This window comes from Protopterus annectens, chromosome 4.part1, assembly GCF_019279795.1.
Source record: "Protopterus annectens isolate FY-2018-M chromosome 4.part1, PAN1.0, whole genome shotgun sequence".
Classification (NCBI taxonomy): Eukaryota; Metazoa; Chordata; order Ceratodontiformes; family Protopteridae; genus Protopterus; species Protopterus annectens.
The window spans coordinates 845,260,607-845,278,538 of NC_056734.1; positions in this window are offsets into that span (position 1 = coordinate 845,260,607).

The following is a 17,932-nucleotide window of genomic DNA, read 5'->3' on the forward strand; positions in this document are numbered from 1 at the left end:
CAGGATTAAAGCTCTAAACTATTACTGAGCTGCTTCATGCAGTCAATGGTACAGGGTTTGATTCTTTCTAATTCCATCTGCCTACTGTATGACTTTGAGTAAGCCACTTAATCAGATAGTGCTCCTGGATTGCCCCTGTATCTGGTCTAAAAGATAGAAAAAATAGGGCTAAATACTCATTTGAAACAATAAGAGCAGTACCAGATCATAGCCAAGTGGGATCCTAGGCAGAGTAATGAAACAGACCCCATTCCCCCCACAGAAACCTCCTCCCACTTTGAAACTCATATTTGTTGAAAATTCATCTGGCAGGGATTCATAGTAAAATAGCATATAGGGAAGCACTAATTAGGGCCTATCTAAAGGGTGCAGGAATTCAAAAGACAAATGTATAATGAATTTGCTAAAAGATTGAGACAGCCTACTGGATGCAAGTGTCACTTTTCAAGGGCAGCCAGGAGCATGACTTGGTCAGACTCACACTAGATAAATGAAGGATGAGAGAATCAAAAGCTGTACTACAACAGTTCATAGACTTAATTCTTCTTCTTTCAGCTTTTCCCAGTTAGGGGTCGCCACAGTGGATCATCTGTTCGCTCATGATTGGCAGTGGAGTTTTACAGTGTCGAGTTGCCAGCCCAGCACCCAACCTTCCACAGAAGGCACACACACATGCACACACTCACACCTAGGGCTAATTTAGAGTGTCCAATCCACCTACTGCATGTCTTTGGAAAGAAACCGGAGCACCCGGAGGAAGCCCATGCGACCACAGGGAGGACATGCAGATTCTGCACAGAAGGCACCCCAGCCGAGAATTGAACCGGAGAACCTCTTGCTGTGAGGCAGAAATGCTAACTGATGCACCACTGTGGCTGCCCAGTTCATAGACTTAATTCATCTACACTAAATACCAAACTGTTGCAGCCCAACACAGTGGATTTCACCCAATGAACCTGCAAAAAGACAAGTTAAACAAAAAATGCATTCTTAGTTAATATTTTAACATTAAACTAACAGACTTCATGCTGTGCAGTTTATTCATAGCCAAATAAGCTCAATGTCAACAGTCCACAAAGCAAAGAAACCAAGAATCATACCCAAAGTACATGGCTCATATGATGATATTCCTGTTTACTGCAAAAGATTCTTTGTTTACATCATAATTACTCTGGGATTTAGAGTACACACACACAAACACACACACACACACACACACACACACACACACACACACACACACACACACACACACACACACACACACGACAGTCAATTACAGATCCTTGTATGACTACATACATACATTCATATGTTTGCTTGCAATAAAATGAATGAACAAAAACATATACAATGATTGCTAAGCATATTTCAGCTCAGTACTATGAGAACCCTACAGTACAGCCCATTATACACACCCCATGCCCTCCTAATCTGTTAGCTCAAGAATCAGAGACAAAAATCCAACAATCAGGAAATGATTTTAAATCTGTTTCTTATCTCTTATACACATAGAAATTTGCATTAGCAAGTATTTTCTGAAGAGTACAAAGTCTGAAACTCATATGCCTGACATTATTTTAGTGATTGTAATCCACAACAATTTGCCAAAAAGCCACAAATTATACAAGGAACAGTTCAATTAATTCTCAGTTTCTCTGGTCAAGAATACAAGACAAAGCCAAAAAATAATTGGAAGGAGACATCTAAAGTGACACATTTAAATGTAATGTTTTAACTATTTGTTAGCAGGTAAACCCACTGTCAAGACATATGCAAATGGAGGTGGAAGGATTCAAACCCTGTAAGTTTGACTTCAGGAAGCAATTTTTTATGAGTTCAGAGACCTAAGTGTCAGATAATTCTAGTTCACTTAAATAGTTAACTGAACTACAACAGGTGCTGCATGGACATGCATTTTCCAACAGGGACAGTGAGCTCTACGAAACTCTAATGACTAATTTACCAAAGAAAAAAGAAGATAAAGAAGTCTGGTGTGGAGTATTAATGCTTTAAGCTCTTAATGAGATGCCTCAAGGGTACATGGTTTTATTCTTTTTACCTCCATCTGTTTGGCTCGGAGCAACTCATTTGTCCAGAAAGCACTATATCACTGGAGCATTCACACATGCCTTTTGCAAAAGTCTAGTAAGCACCACTTTCAGGATGGCACTTACTTCCCTCTCCCAAGTGCTTAAAATGTAGTAATGGAAATTTCAACCTCACTTAATCTGCTGACCAGAAGACAATCAAAAGCCATGCTAAAGAGTAAACTATGCTTGTGTGTACCCTAACAAATGAATGCATGCTCTTTTGTTGTATGCTCAGCATTTATTTTAGTGTCAAGCATTTTTTAGTATCCATAGGGCTTTTTTAGCATTCCAAGGGATTGGCTTACACACTTTTACAGGGGGCAGATGCCTCCATGTGCCCCTGTCTAGCACCACCTAGGATTATCTATCAATCAACACTATAATGCAGTAGCTATACCATAACTGTAACAGATAATGCAGAAGCAAAGTTATTGATATCAAAACTTCAGCTAAGCACCCAAAAATCTATATTTTTTATAGCTGCCTTCTTCCCCACCCCAAAGCAATTCCACCTCTTATTGAAAATATGCTAACCTGACTATCTCCCAATATCAAGCAAGAGACAGTTCTCCTCAAAGACCTAAACTTAGATTACTTTATTTGTTTGTTTATTTATTTATTTAACATTTGTTGACTGTGAAAGTCTGACTAGGACAGAGCCTATTGTCATCAGAGGCCCAGGGAGAAATATTCCAGATGCATGCCTTTGGAATGTGGGAGGAAACTGGAACACCCACAGGAAACCCAAGTGAATGCAGGAAGGACATGCAGACTCCACATAGAAGGCACCCCAGCCAAGAACTGAACTGTAGATCCTATTGCTGTGAGGATTACTCCCTAAACAATGACTATTCCCCTTTATACAATATCATTTGATTTTATTTCAGACAACTACTCAAGCGCCTATTAGAATAGCCACAATAGCCAAAAAAGCACCCATTCTTAATTGCATGCTCACAACTAATCCTGAAAAATTGCAAATAACAGGTACTTGGCCAGACACATATAGCAATCATCATCCCTCATTTATCATTAGAGATTTAAAAAAAAAACAGAAACACAGTACCTCATCTCAGTAAGGAATCTAAATTCAACAAAACTATCTTCATTAACATCCTCAAACTATATTCCTGGAATTTTAAATACCTTCCACCAGATCAGGCCGTCTCCTTCTATTACAACTTTATCCTCAATGAAACTTCAAGCATTCTGTGAATTGTCAGGTAACCCTAAGATCAGGATCATGAAACCTAACAACGGTGAGGCATTGTTTTGATGGACAAAATGCATTACATTGGGAGGCTGCAAAATCTCATTTTTAAAAGACAATTGTTATCAGATAGTGAGTATAAATGAAGTCCATAACTTATTCCAATGTATCGCTAGGATCCTTTATGATTTATTCATGGATGGTGACTTTTCAATGGGGGAATACAATTTACAGACTGTGAAGAAATCCTGTATTCCTATATTTTTTGGGTACACCCAAGATTCATTAGGACAGAGTTAATCTTCAAATGAAATCCATTATATATGCGGATGTTTCCAAGATGGAATCACTAGCTATTTTATTGACAAAAAGCTAAAACCTTTCATCACAAATTTTTTTCTACAGTTCCAAAAGATTCTTGGGGCTTCTTTAATAAAATCAAAGATTTACAATATGAGCTGATCAATATTTTAGTCACAGAGAATGCCAAGGACTTTATTTACAGTTATTCTTTCACAATCCACTGGACTTGAATGGTTTTGTGACATTGTTTCAACTAACACACCGGTGTGTCCATGGGACATCAACACTATTTGCACTAGGATATAATTGGTTCTAAGCAACATTTTTTTACATTAGCAAATTGATATCTTAAGCAATCCTCTGAAGTGGCAACAGGTGTAGCCTGTACTCCAACTTTTGTCAATTTGTTTTCATACCAGTCAGAGCATTTGTTTCTAAAGGTCACTGAGCTCTGGCCATTTTTGATCACATCATTGATTTCTGGATAATATTTTTATTGTTTTCAGTGTAGATTTGGATGCATTTAACCAATTTTTTCACTACCTTGGTTCTACTATTTCCTTTCTGGAATTCTCTTTTAACATTGAACATGTGGGTATTTTTTTCCTTGATAGTGTATATTTATACAAGAAGTTGGCTAACAACATTTATGAGTCCACCATATAGAGGAAGGACAATTTTTCTAACAACTACTTACATACATCAAAAAAAAGGGTGTTGTGAAGGGGCAATTTATTTGTCCTTCTAGAACTGTATCTGAGAAAGAAAATGTTATTAAGGAATGCATTTTGCTTAACAATATGTCTCTCATTCATACTTATCCCAGCAACTTATTGGAGGAAATCACTGAATTTATCCAGTCAAGTAGACTGGATCGTTATGTACCCATCTTGAGAAAAAAACTTTATCCAACACACCCAGGACAGGAATTCTGTTTGACCACATATTATCTATGGTCTTATATCAATCATTGGAAGCTAGTGGCATGAAATCTACTGTTAAGAACAATTGGTCCAGGGTCTGTGGTATTTTTCTTGGTCTTAATACATTTGGCCCCACACCATCTTTTGCATGTAAGTCATTTAACAATACTGGTACCTCATTTTGCACAGGATGGCCACTCCATCTACCTTTGAGCAAGTGTGGAGCATGTTGTCAGTGTCATTCCATGGTAATTCTGAACCATTCCAGGGCTATTCCTTGCCAAGCCAGATATATCTGCAACACCACTGGGGTGTTCTATGTGGACCTTTGTTTTGCATTTCCTGGTTTTTATACTGGAAAAAATGAGAGAATATCAAATAAAATAATCTATGAACATTTACATTCCATCCAAAATGGTGATGAAAATAATGCTTTATTTAAACATTCTAGTTCTTGTAAGGATTTTAAAAAGTTTACTTCTTTTTTTATATTGGTAAAGATCTTCCAGGACAAGCAGGTGCAGTGATTGCCAAACTACCTTATTTTTTAGGGAGCTGTCATGGCAAATCCTTTTAAACTCTGATGTTTTACCTATCTTGAATGAAATTGTCTGTTTTGCTCCAGTTATAAAGAGAAAGTATTATAGGTTGGAGCATTAACACTTTTTAATATATTTAAGCTTGTTTTACATGGATATCTTCTATTCTGATGAAGTTCTTGTAACAGGAATAAAAACACTAAAATCATTAAACTTTGTCAAGCATTTCTTGTGGAGTATTCCCTTTTTGTTTATTTGTTTTTCCTTTTGGAATATTTGTTTTGTCTGAAATGGCACACAGAACTTAGAAACAATCTGCAAATGTATTCTTGTCTATGAAATCACACAAAAATCATGTCTTGATATATAAAATAAACTTATTTGCCACCAACCACACCCTGCACTCAAAAAATCTCAAATTATTTTAGCAAAACCTAAATAACCTCCTAAAACCAGACAGGAAAATCATCCCAACTGTACAATCATCAGAACCAAATGTAAATGTAGCCAACAAATTAAGCAGGCACTCCATATCTTCTGCTACCAGTTTTGCAAACAATGAGAACCTCTCCTCCCCATCCCGCCAAAACACCAACTTCCCCATGTCAATTTGTTTTAAAAACTGTCTCCATAAAATCATTAAAATACATTTAAAAATTCAACCCCACAACTCTGTCACCAAGAACCTGCCAGCAGAACACTTTCCTTAGCTGTTGAAGGAATAAGCTACCCAGTATCCATTCTTATCAACAGATCCATTACAGAAAACTATATTCCAAATTGTGGAAAGCCTTCTGAATAATCTCACTTCACAAAGGTGGGTACATTCATTGAACTAAAAAAACTATTGGCCAATAGCAATATTCCCTCCCCTCTCTAAAGTACATAAAAAGGTGTATTCATCAACAGCTCTTAAATTTCCTAATTGACAAGCAACTATTTTCTCCCACACAACAAGATTTTCAGCCATGCCATAGCACTAAAACAGCTCAACTTTGCTTTACTGTGCTGTCAACCAAAGCAGAAGCTCCAGCCGTATCATCTCATCTCTTTTCCTAGCTTCATCTAAAGCCTTTGATATATTTCTCATCAGTTCTTTATCCACAGGCTCTATCTTCTAGGCTTAGTATCCCCATCTATCAACTGTTTTTATAACTAACTCTGTAATCATACCTTGTCAGTCAAATAACAACTCTCATTTCAGCTTCCTCCCAGTCAAAGCAAGTGACCCCCCCCCCCATGACTCTATACCTGGACCAATTTTTTTCAATATCTTCATTAATTACATGCACATAGAATCAAAACCTACATCCATCCTTCAATATGCTGATGCCTCTATATTAGCATGCTCTGCACCCTTTCTGAACACCATATAAATCATCACTCAAAAAGCCTTCACCCCCATTAAAAATGGTTCCAAAAATCCTAACTATTCTTAAACCCACTGAAAACCAAACTAAATTTAATTTCAAATAGCAGCAGCATTGACAGTCGCCTCTAATAACATTAAAATTGAGCACACCACCTCCAGTAAATTGCTAGTCATGATTATTGGCAAGAAACCAAATTTTAATTTTCAAATAGACACAGCGGCCAAAAGAATAATTCCTTAATGACCACAGTAGGAAAATTGCAGCCTTCTCCCTCCTGTTCACTCGCCTGTTAGATGCCTCAGCAATCTTTACAAATCTCAACTCCTCCACCCAGGACAAATATTAACAGTGTTATAACAAAATTAATACATTTTCATGTAACCTCCTTAGTCGTGCCATTCACTGCACATCCCTAGAAAAACTCAACTGGCTTAAATTTCCCCAGCAGAACTTCTTTACCCAAATAATCAGGGCTCAGAAAATACTGTTACCCACTCAAAATTCCTTCACTGACTAACCTCATGCGGTGACACTCACCCAGTAGAAATCTTTACTCTAATGAACATTTGCTAGTCACATCCCATCGGCATGTTTTATTGAAGTAACTACACTACCCTTGTCATTGTCAGCATATCTTGCTACCTGTAGCCAGTTTTCCACTTTTATGTACAAGAAGTGTCCAAAAACAAGATTTTCCAGTACATAGTCACTCACGGACACAAGGTAACCCACATTGGGAAAGGCAGTTAATCCCTTACCTGGACTTGTATCCTGTTGCTGAAATAGTAGCATAACAGGGAACTATGCTATGTCCTAACTTTAAAGTTAACAGGTCATGTAAACAGTTTTATTAATAACATAGTAGCAGGGATATTGTGCAGATCTTGCATATCCTGTATGAAAACATGGTAGGAAGACTGCCATTTTATAAAGCTTTTATAGAGAAAATTATATAGATGTTTCCAAAAGGTTCTGCTATGAAACACTGGCTCCTAAAAGCTGATGAGCCGAAAAGACAAAAAAAAAAAAAAAAAAAAAAAGAGCAAAAATGCCCAAAACATACAATGGTGAAAAAAATAAATTTTAATTTTTTTTTCAGGGGCAAGCCCCTGGCACCTCACAATGTTGGGTTGAAGCTCCTTCAACTCCCAAACTATATATATATATATATATATATATATATATATATATATATATATATATATATATATATCTATGTATGAATCCCATGGTTGCGCCAACTCAACAAAGGGAGAACTCTCGAAAAACAAATGAATTATTGCTGATGCATACTTAAAAACACACTGGCAATGATTTTTCTATGAAAACAGAATTCAGCATTATGCCTTTCATCTTTTTTCATTTGTGCTACTGTCACTCAAGCAATTTCACTTTGAGCAACTGTAGGGGAGCCTTTTCAATATCCTTGGAAAAATCTAAAAATAATAGCAGATTAGTATAATTAAAATTATTTCTCATTATTAACTTAAGTTAAATTACTACCTATACTGTCTTGTGTTCATAAATACAGACTGAGAGCTGAAATGGAAATACATGATGAAATTTAAAGTCTTTAACCTTACAAGAGGAATATGGACTCTGTCAAAAGCTTTAGAGGCAACTAAAAAAATTGACAGAGGATTAACTGAGCAAAATGGTTTTCCAGTATTAATTGAAGAGCTCAGTTCATAGGTTCACAGGTTCAGAGGTAGGTACTAGGCTATTGGCCCAAGGGCCTAAGTAAGCCTAGCCAACAAGGTTCCCTGGCTTAAGCCACCCAAGAAAGTTATTTTCCTGTGCCCCTGTTGAGCAGAGACATAGAAGTGAGCCCGGGGTATATTTCCTAGTTCCCATCTACTCTTCAAGATTTTTCTTGAAGAGTGCTAATGAGGAACTTTGCTTGACATAGATGGGTAGCTTAGTCCAGAGTATGGGAAGTCTTTGGGACAGGAATCTATCCCTCCAGCTTGTCTTGTTTATTGTGGTGACAAAGGTTTAGGCCCCTAGAGTGTATAGCTCAGAGGAATTGGGATTTCTTTAGATGCAGCATGTCCAACAGCTCTGGGTTTGACATAGCTTTATATGTTAGGCAGGGATCACCTCTGAGTAGGTAATATGCTACAGAGTAAAGCTGGAGTTTTTGAGATGGTCAGTGTAGGGCATCTGTATGAGGCCAGTAGTCCTCTTTGTGAGGTACTTCTGTGGCCTTTCCAGCAGCTGCAGATGTCTTGAGAGGTACAGCTGAACAGGGGCATTGTACTCTATAATGGGTCTAATGAGTGTCGAGTAGAGGGGAACAATGACCTCTTTTTTCCTGGATGAGAACCCTTTTGTGATGAGGTGTGCCACATAGAAGGATTTCTTGACTATTGTGGTGATGTTATTATCAAAGGAGAGACTACTGTCCACCTGGGTCCCAATGTCTCATCACACATTCAGCATTAAGTAGACTGCCGCCTATGTGGTAGTTCATGGGTACCCTGAGTATGCTTTTCATACATTAATCCAAAGTAAACAGCAGCTACATGACTAGTTATAAGGACTTATAATATAAGATAGTAAAAATAGCAGACAGAATGGTTAGATCATCACTGACAGACTTGTCACTGTCTAACTTATTTGAATAGGGATGTATATATCTGGCTTTGTGGCAGGTAGTGAGGACCCTAGACCACACTCTGGCTGACCTGGTTCAGCTGCATGACTAAGCTGGGGTGGTGGAAGTTAGTGGTCATTACCAGACTGCCCATCTTGTTCGAGAGGAAGAAAATATGCTCCAGTGATATTTGTTTCATGAAAAAATCTCTGTGGTAGATTGGAGACATAGTAGCAGTACACACTCCCTTTGGGTAGGGCTGATTGACAGGACTGCTGCTGACATAGCTAAACACAGTGCCTTCCACTGCACCTCTGGCATGCAGTATCCTGAAACACTGGTCAAGACACTTGAAGAAGAACTAAATACAGTCAGAAAATTGAAGTCATTAAGGTGAACAGCCTTCCCAATATTTGACTCTCATCCCCCACTAGAATACCTCTCAACCTGTTAGAGCAGGAAATCTGGACAAAGGCATAAATAATAGGAGACAAAGGCCCAAAAATAGGGATACTTTTTAAACATTGCTCTTACAAACTTAGAAAGTGCATAGAGTAACAGGTTATGGATTATCATGAAGTTTCTGAAGGATATGAAGTCTGAAACTCAAATGTGTGCCATTATTTTATTACTTCAGTCTTCAATGATTTACCAGTGATTTGCCAGAAAAAAACACAATTCTATAAGAAAAAGACCAAAAATATGAGGCAAAAATCTGGACATTTTGTGAAAATCTGTACAGTTGAGAGGTATGCCCACTAGTAGTGGCTATGTCCAGCAGGGATAAGGTAACGAATGAGTTAGTAGTCTGGAGTGTTGGAGGGAAGCTGGTCATTTGGACATAAATGTCCTAAAAAATGGTATATTGATTTATGTAGTCAAAGTAAACGTTATTGTCATTTAGAACTACACACGTGTAGCCTAAACAAATTTTATGAATCAGCTCAATTCTTGAGATTACAAAGGAAAGTGAAGCAACACATGCTGTACAAAGTAGAGGAATAAACATAACTAACAAATACAATACTACTCCCCAGTACATGCAAGAAAGTGTAGAGACATTTACCAACATTCATAAATGAAAAGAATACCCTCCCCTGAGTTAAATTAACTACACTATTTAAAGTAATACAAAACACACTACAGATAAAATGCCTAAGTTATTTGTCTAACATTGTACTTGAGTGAGTTAAATAATACTGACTATGGATATAATAAATAAATATTGCACTTACTTGGAATATATGTAAGTATATATTGCACAAATAAATAAAAATGTACTTATTATGTATCCAGACCCCTGGGACTAGTGCCCGAGTTCAGAAGTATAATCACTGTAGGGTAGAAACTGTTACTGGATCTTGTAGTCTTGCAGCGGATGCTGCGATTTCTCCTGCACAATGCCAGATGCTTAAACAGTCCATGTGCAGGATGCGTGTTGTCCTGTATTATTTTGGTGGCCTTTTAGATGCTTCTTGCAGAATAAAGATGTTGTATCGATGGAAGATTGGAACCTGTTACCTTCTCTGCAACCCTCACCACTCTTTGTAATGCCTTCCCTTCTGCAACTGTGCAACTTCCAAAACACAATGTAAAGTTGCAGGTGAGGATGCTCTCTATTGCACATCTAGAGAAGGAGGACAGAATATGAGGATGAAGCTTAGCTTTTTTTCAGCCTTCTTTGTAAACACCTTAATACCATTATATATAACACAGCTGGAAATTCTGCCCAGTTATATCTCTTTTTGACCATTGTTTTATAAAAAGAAATTGTGATGCCAACACTAAATTTAGAAGTAGCTGGTATGATGTTTTCTGTAGTGATATTTAAGTTTAGCGTATTTTAATGATTATTGCTTGAAGTGAAAGATTCATATACGGTTATACCCCACAGCTTAGGGTTTGACAGTTTTTTTTTGTTTTTAATTTTTAATTCAGGACATAAGCCTCAATGGTAGATAGACAAAATCTATTACAGATTTAATGGATATAGTTTTGATTTATAACTATCTCTATTTTGAAAATCAGTATTTTTGTCAGAAGACAGGAGTGGTGATGGGTGCCATTGTGGACCTCTTTCTGCCAATACAGTTATGGCAAAGTGGGAAAAGAAATTTGTTATTAATAGTCCATTGCAGAGTTCTGATTTTTGTATACTAGATTTTTTTATATTTGTATTATTTGGCATGATATACTGACTAGAATTGATGACTTTTTTATTGTATTACTATAACTACAAGATTTTTAAAATTCACTATGATGACAGATAATGTCTCAATCATTTATCAGGATGTTTTGATCAAGAAGTATGTCAAATATAGGTTGCTGTCAAATATTTTTAGTAAGATTACGTACTCTAATTCTTTTCTTTATTATACTAGTTGCCACCCTGGGCATCAAATGAAGGCTATAGTCAAAAGACAGTTTGTAAATTGGAAAGAACTGTATTGGAATGGGATACATTTTTGGACGAATGTGATAAATTATAATTATGCTTATTAACAGCAGTTACTCTTTGAGGTTTGTGAGTCCGGTTATGACAGAAGTGATAACTAAGAGAAGAATGGAAACTTTTTTGACCCTAATAGTCATAAGGGTGTTAAACAGACTATGGTTGATGACAATGCATAGAATAAAGCCATGGTAATGACATACACCCTAGATAGTGTCCCTATTAGGCATATTTTGGAAAATAATGGGGTTTGTTCTTTTTAAACAATGAACTATTTGAAAAGGTGGAAGAAAAAACATTAATATTGTTTAGGAGAGGTAAGTGTTTTAAAAAATTTAACGAACAAGGAAGGGACATTATGAGAATGAATTCCACAAGTAAAAAGGGCACATTTAAATATGGTGTTTGTTTGTAATGCCCTTTTGTCTTGGTTGATGAATGTACTACTTTTCAAGAGTGAGTGGTAAAATCTAAGGGCTATTTTAATTGTACCTCTAAGGGAGTAGTTTACATAGCTAAATGTCAACAGTGTCTTTCGTTTTACATGGGTAAGATGGAAAGGAAGTTTAAAGAATGTATTTACAAGTCTATGAGGGATATAATGAAATGAAATAATACAAACACATTGTAGAAGCATATATTAAGGTTTCTTTTTCACAAGTTTTTATTTTTTGCAATAGAAAGGGGGATAAAAGCCCGAGCGCAGGACCTTGGAGTGAATTATTGGAAAGGAGGGAGTTGTGGTGGAAAATTGTTTTAAATGCATATAGATTTCCTGGTTTGACTGGTATGGTGTCTTTGTCTTATATTTTAAAATTGCATTCATATACTTTTAAATGAACTTTAGGAGTATTATGCTTTATGTTTTATGCTTTATTATTTAGACAATGAATTGGTTATTATTTAGTCATTTAATTAAGAATTACTGATGTTAATTCTTTATAATAATGGAATGTTATAGTTTGATTGGTGTGTTAAGTGTCATGCTTAATGGTATATGTTTTAAATTGTGTAACTGAATAGAGATGAATTTGTTCTGATGATGTTTCATAGTGTGTGATGAAAGCATTTAACTTTTTTTACTTAAAATTTTTATGACATTAGTTTGAGTCAACCAGTTTCTCCGGGTATGCTTTTTGATTGTAACCTATTGAAGTTAAGCACTACATTCATCTATAGGTGCCAGGTTAGGTGGTATACAGGTTTTCAATTACAAAATTGGAAGCAAGTCCACGACAGACCTAATCATATATACTAATGTCATTGCATAAACATGAATGAATGTCTGCACAAGAAGTTTTTATGGTTAAAATGTTGGCTAAATAAGAAAAGGATTTCTGGTGCTAGTCAACATATGTAGCCAAAAATTTGTCATCATATTCACTGAGATTAGAAGTGGAAAGCAAACTTAGGTATTTCATAACAAATCTTCTTTCACAGAACTGTTAGTAAGCTCTTTTTTAATTTTTTTTTTTGGGATTTTCAATTTGTAAAATAATCACAACAATATCTACAGTCAGAGATTTGTGAACATAATAAATAAAACAAAAATTCAACTAAACCTGACTCATAAAAGAGGGAAAAAAACAACTTTTTACAGGAGTGTCCATTAAATGGGGACAAATAGAAATAAGACAAATGAGAAAAAGAAGAAATTAAGGGGAAAATAAAGAGCAAGCTCTTTTTTAAGGAGTATGATTCTCTGCTGTCATTTATTTAGCACTGCTGATTGATTTCAGGCAGGATATCTTCCTGACAATGATTTCTTTATTCAGAAATTATCAGAAGTACTGAAAATCAGATTATTGCATGTGCTATCACAAATAATAATTAACAGCTAGTGATTGAATCTTTGGTGCAAATGTCTGTAATATTGTAAAATAGTCTTGACTGGACCAAGTATTATGTTCACAGAAATAAAAATTGAATAATATAATAGGAATATGATCACAGATTAATTAAATCCTACAACTTCCTTAGTTAATAAATATTTGAGCAATAAAGATAGCAGTATATAAATAGAATACAACAGTTTATTTTTCTAGTTTCAGATTCTGAAGTTTTCTTATATATTTATTTTTTCATTTCCATCAGTTGCTGGGAACTTCCAACTAGGGTCATGTAAGGCCCCAGTGTAGTGCAGGCATGAGGAGAAAAGTTCTAAAAACATATATACTGAGAGAAAACCCTTTTTGAGTGCAAAAAATGTGAAAACAAGTGATTACAGATTCAACAAAGACTAGGCAGGTAGCTGAACATGACAAATGGCAGTTGACAAATATGGAAAAGTAATACAAAGGAGGTCTGCAGTAGTGGAAGTAGTTAGGGTATGCAGCCGTAGAAAAGGGGAAGTAGAGTACAAGAAGAGAAACAGATCGAGAGCTAAATGTTAACAGAGATCCATGCTGAAATGTGCAAAACATCTAGTAGGTGTAGTATAAAAGTGTGTGATGCAGGCTTGCAATACTAATCTGCATGATCAAGGTCACAGAAAAGAAAATGTCAAGGATTCACATCAACAGTTATGAAAAGAGCAAAACTGTATGCGTACTGATGACAAGAGAAACTCTGCTGTTTGTTAGAAGGAAGTAGTACAGGGAATAATTTCATGTGCATTTGAGGTCTTGCCTTGGTAGACAAGGTTTTTGTCTTTAGAACAGAGTTTCTTGTGGGACTACATTAGAGAAGGACATTAGGCAAATAGGATATTAGTAAAGAAAGTTATTTCAGTGATGTACAACAATTTTCATGTAGGACAAAAATGAGGCAATTGGCTATTTAACTTATACATAGACATCTTTGATACCTAATGTGAACCGAAGTTAAAAGAAAAGGTGAAAGAGATTTGAACAAATGTTTCTATACAGTAGAACTTAATTCATGGGTAAGACTGATTTACCTAAGGGAATTTAGGTGATCTTTTTAACTATTATAGCAAGAAGCAACCATACAATTGCTTCATGTTTTTGCTGGAAGTTCTAGGATGGTTTAATTTGAGGTGTGTTTCTCATACAGAAAAAATAAATTCAATTAATTCAAAATACATACATGCATGTATACACATAAATCAAAACAGGATTTTAACCTTTTTTTGAATATATTTATATTGCAAATAAGTACAACATATCATCCACTTTTATAAAGAATTCTGGTTCATTTGTTCGTAACTATAAACAAAATCATTGCAATAGTCTTAAAGAAAGTGTTTCAAGATTTATCATTTAGTGATAAATGCAACTTGGAAATATATCAAAGAAAATCCCTGCCCATGCCGAGTATTTAATATTCTTTTTTCTCAAACATTTTTATTAGATTTGAATGATAAATATTGCAGTTATATTATCAAGTGGTACTTTATAATGGTTCAAAATAGAAGTATAAAACAGGCAAAAAATTATTTTGCAATTATTTACATGTTCAACAATCATGTATGAAAAATATGTATTTATTTTAAATAATGCATTCATTTACTATTATTTGAAGTAATTCTTTTCACTACATATTTGACAGTTATAATCATCAGTTTATCCTTCAGCCTGCATTCAGTTAATTTCATTGTTGAGTAAAGAATATTATAAACCTTATATATATTTTTATTAAAAGAAATGAGTAAATCTACACATTTACAACAAATACAGTCTGCATTGGTATTTTATGCTATAAGACATAATAAAACAAATCAAAATAACAGTGTGTGTGTATGTGTATATATATTTACTATCAAAATACGGAATGGCACCTACTCAGATTTCGCATATGGCATTGTTACATCACGGTTTATTTGAATAGGGATTTTAAACCATAGTTTGAAGTAGTTCAAATGTCAAACATTGCATTTACCATATTCAACATATGGTAACATTGTTATTCACAAATTACATCATCTAAGTCACTAAAGTGATTTGAAAATGTAGTCTCTTTCAACAAAATGATAGTAAACCTATATATATATATATATATATATATATATATATATATATATATATATATATAGGGTTCCTATTACGAGATCTCAGATGCAGTTTGTTGAATGCATCTTGATCGAACCAAAAAGAATGAAAAGGCAAAACAGTGAAATGGCTTTTCAGTGAATTCTTTCCCTGTGTAAGAATTTGCTTGGCTGCTTTCATGACTTTGCCGTTTTTGGCACTGTAGTGTGATCTTGGAGTTGGTATATTTAAGTGGGGGTGTGGGGCACAGCCCCCATGTCGGGTGGGCAAAGCCCCCCACATTATGTAATGTTTTAAAGTTTTTTTTTTAATTATTTTGGAACAGTGATTTTTTTTTCCCTTGGAAAAAAATTGCTGTTCTGAGGTTTCGACCCTGTAAGCTTTTGCTTACATGGAGTCGATTAATTATCGTTCACTTTTGTAAGCGTGCGATAATATAATATAGACCCTATATATATATATATATATATATATATATATATATATATATATATATATATATATATAGGCCCTCCAACCATGACCATTATTCCCCTTCCTCACTTGCTCACTTATTCACCCACTGGTTGGCCTGGAGGCAAGCATTCACTATGGCTAAGCAATTGTCCATGGATGTTATGGATGTTTTGATTGTGTGAAGTACTCTTTAAATTAAATATGAATATTATCCTTGGTTCTAAGATATCAGCTGCAGAATTTATTCTTTTAGTGTTATTTTAAAATTAAATGGAAATGTAGACATTTATGGCTACATATCTATTTAAACAAAATGAGATATTTTGTTAATTGAGAGTAAGAGGTGTCATCACTCAAACAAAACAAATCCCTCCAGTGTATGAAATGTAATGCATTCTAGAACAGATGCAGTTCAGCAGACATGCTTTCAACACAAAAAATGTAAAATAAAAAAGGTGTGTTTTGCAGGAAACACCTATCTTCTTCAGTACAATCTAAAGTTTTCAAACACAGCAGTGTATTGAAATATATGCATCATTATACCATAGAGCATACTCTTCCTTCTTAAAGGAAATCACGGTTTAAAAAACAATATGGAAAATACATTTTTAAGATGTGCATTCATCCCAGGGTAAAATAAGGCCCTCAATTTAGCAATCCATAATAGTTCTTTTGTGGATAATACCTCCTGTAGATATTCTTTTTACTGATTAGTAGTCAATATCCTGTTAATACCCATAAACACAAAGCTCCTTGATATGAATCTTAAATGATTTGTTATTTATTTATTTATTTTGCTTTTGTTTATTGCATTTGTCTGCCTGGGCTGAGTCGAAAAAAAACATTTCAGTGGAGGCCCCAGAAAAGAGCTCCACCATACAAATGTCAATAAATAAATAAATAGAATAAATATTACAAACAATTTTAAAAATTCAGTAATATACAAGAACAGACATTAAGTAATATACATTAACAATTATATATTCATTTGATAATTAGATTACATTTGTATGAAATAAAGGAAAACTATTACAGTATAAAGGATAATTCTGCATTAGAAGATGTTGAGCTTTGAGCATATGAAGTGATGTATTGGGGCTGGGGAATTTTCTGTTTTAGAGTACTCTCCATGTTGGAGTTCGCTGAGAGAGAGAGAGATAGGTGATGAGATAGTTATAACCAGTTTAATTGTCTGAGAGCTAGGCAGATAAATAAATAACCCATGATCTAGAGCAGGGGTGGGCAAACTTTTTGATTCGTGGGCCACATTGAGTTCTAACATTTGACAAAGAGGCCGGAACAGGAGCAGATAGATGGCATGCTTTGAAAACATCACCTCATTGGGGGAAAAATACACATCTTGGGATATGGAGAAAACATGTGCTTTAATTTCCAATGAAAATGAAGAAAAGCATTACAATAAAATCTCTGACTTCGAAATGAGTCTTTAAATACTGAAAATCAAATAAATGACCATTTTATTTTAAAGCACTGAGAGTTCTGTTATCCTTCAGGATATCACCATCACTCTCCTCCTGACTGTCTTTTTTTTCAAAAATGGTAGGAGATGCAGATGTACTTGTCCTGTTCCTTTTATTCAATTTGTTTCCCCGGTGCCAAAAGTCAACAACGACCAGTGCAAGGACGAAACAGTTGCAGCAAGTCAGTCTGTGAAGCGTTATATTTGATCTGCGCGCACTGTTTATTTTAACAACGTGCGTATCACGGAGACACACACATTTTAATGGGAGCAGTGTTGTTGGTCTCCTTTTTAGCCAGCGCATCAAAGTCTGGAGTTAGTTTTGTTGTGGCGATTCTCAGGATGGATCTGAGGTGTAGGTCTGTTAACTTGGATCTGTGGCTGGCTTTGTTGATGTTCATGACGCTGAAGGTCTGTTCACACACGAAGGTAGAGCCGAACAAAGCCAACATCATCTGCGCTTTTCGCCTTAGATTTGGAAATGCGGCATCATTGAGTGAAGCATAGAAGTCATTTCGTTTCAGAGAGCTGAACTTCTCTTTTAAGGCAGGGTCGGA